Below are 2,356 nucleotides of genomic sequence, written 5' to 3'. Positions count from 1 at the left end.
ATAGTATTTAAGACTTCAATATTATCATGAACTGCATATGCACCCTGTCATATTATACCATCAGAAAAAAATAATCTTGAAGCAAAGAAAAAACACATCTTTCCTTACAAATGGAACAAGTCCAAGCAAAAACCTCAGCAGTAAAGCATTTTGATTTGTTCTTTACATGCTTGTCAACTTCCTTCATGCACTAAACATACCTGTCTGCAATGATCTCCAGGTGTGTATTCTGTATTATATTTAAGTAAAACAGACGTTTCGTTGAACCAGAGGCACTAAGTATTGAGTTACTGCACCAGCAGGGTTTCTTACATTTCCAAATGTAAATAAACGACAACCCTACTGAGCTATAAATTGGCAACTAAAGTTTAAGACTTGGAAGAAAAATGAGAATATCTCCAGAACAGCAATTCATAAAGTCCTTAGTATTTGTTTTTTCTAACCAAGGAGAAAGGATGTAATAAATTCTATTTTTTAATTTATACCCAAGAACAAGACATCCTCTTTCTTCACAGAACATGCCTTTACCAAAAGGAAAAAACAGAACTGGGGTGTTAGAGAGGTCAGGGGACATCAATGAATTGTAGGTTTGACTGCCATCTTTGAGGTTATTGCCGAATACTAAATAAAGCTTTCTTTTCAGGTTTGGGATACAGCTAAACAAAAACTTGAAAGACATTTCATAACATTTTTCTAAATATGACATTATAATGAATCTACATTTGAAGCTTAAATAAACTGATGAAAACAGTTCGCCTCACGATGGGAACACTGCCCCTGCATTAATAAGTCAGGTGTCAGAAAAAGCTGGACGTTTTTGGTCCACCATAAAGAACCAAACATGATTGATACTGCAGTACCTCATATTACAAATTATATTATACATTATACATTGTTTTGGGCCTTTTATTGTCCATTTTAATTACAATTTTTGATCTGTAAAACAAATCACAAAATCACAAAAGACACGGCATCCCCATCCTTCTACTTTCATAATCATAAACTCCTTACAGGCAATTCACCTTTCTATTTTCCACATCAAAGTACCAAAGATTCCAGGAGATATTTTCTCCTCCTCAGTTTGATCTTATGATGGTATCCCAAGGTGGGTGAGGTTGTTTATGCACCTCAAGCATGATCTGTTTGCCCTCAGGGACAAAACAAAACAATTGGCTTCCTGTATTTATCTTCTTAAGTATATGTTATACCAGTGGGAGTTACAGGCAACTTCTTACATGTTTTGGGAGTGTCCAGAGATATTTAAGGTCTGGTAACAGGTTTCTTCCTTTCTGCCCATTATTCTAAATAGGGAAATTTCCTGTTCTCATTTGACTACTGTTAGATAATGACTACATCTCCAGAAATGCATTGACTGATGCTAAAAAACACTTGATGTAGCATCAGAAGTCTCTGCATTCCCTCTCCCGACATCATTGGTTCTTGACCTATCTCAATATTATTGAGATGGAGCTCTCCACTGATAGCATCTATGAAACTAGTGGAGGGATGTAGTGTAGTTATTGACACAGAGCTTCCACTGAATTTGTTTGACTGTATTTTAGGCATCCTTCAGTTGAAATTTGGAAGGGCCGAGAAGGAGGGTAATGGGAATGTTGAAAGCGTGTGAGGTAATTATTTTATTTTTGGGATTTGTTATACTTCAAAAATAAAAAATGGCTAGAGAACTTTCACAGATTAATTCACACTCTCTATAGCAATCTATGGGTTTTATAAATCTCTTATATCCCATTCCAAGTAAAAACAAACATTGAAATGCTGGCAAGACAATACAGGGAGATGGGCATTAGATCAACAAAAAAAGCTGTGGTTTGTCACAGTCAGTTGTGTGGAATGAAAAACTGCAGGACATCTGGAGAACTGTGAAATGGCATACACTTTCTGTTGTGAAACACACCAAGGATGTTCAGCAGAAAGATATTTAACATCTAATAGCTAAACTGCAAATATTTAAGTAATCAGAGTATTTAAAATTTATCAATGCACTGATGTCTGATTAACATTTCAGATGTAATTAACCTTTTTAGACAAGCTGAACATCACTAATGTGATTTTTTTAGGTACATTGTCTTTCTCTAACTTGTTTCTAGATTATACAGAGAGTTATTAAACATATCTTTAAAGAGGGCATTGTCCATGTAAAATATAGACATCCCTAAGATTTTTAAATTTGAATAAAGGATAATAGACAAAAGCATGTAACCAAAGCACTTATATATAATTCCATTACGACAGACTTAGATAAAAGTATTTTTCAGTCATTGGTTTGGTGTAATTGATGTTCAGATGGTATAGATAAGTACAGATGTAAGTATTAACAACAACTGAGAGGCAACCC

Source organism: Lepisosteus oculatus, chromosome 2, assembly GCF_040954835.1.
Source record: "Lepisosteus oculatus isolate fLepOcu1 chromosome 2, fLepOcu1.hap2, whole genome shotgun sequence".
In the NCBI taxonomy this organism is placed as follows: Eukaryota; Metazoa; Chordata; class Actinopteri; order Semionotiformes; family Lepisosteidae; genus Lepisosteus; species Lepisosteus oculatus.
Note: the sequence above shows the minus strand (reverse complement) of the source record.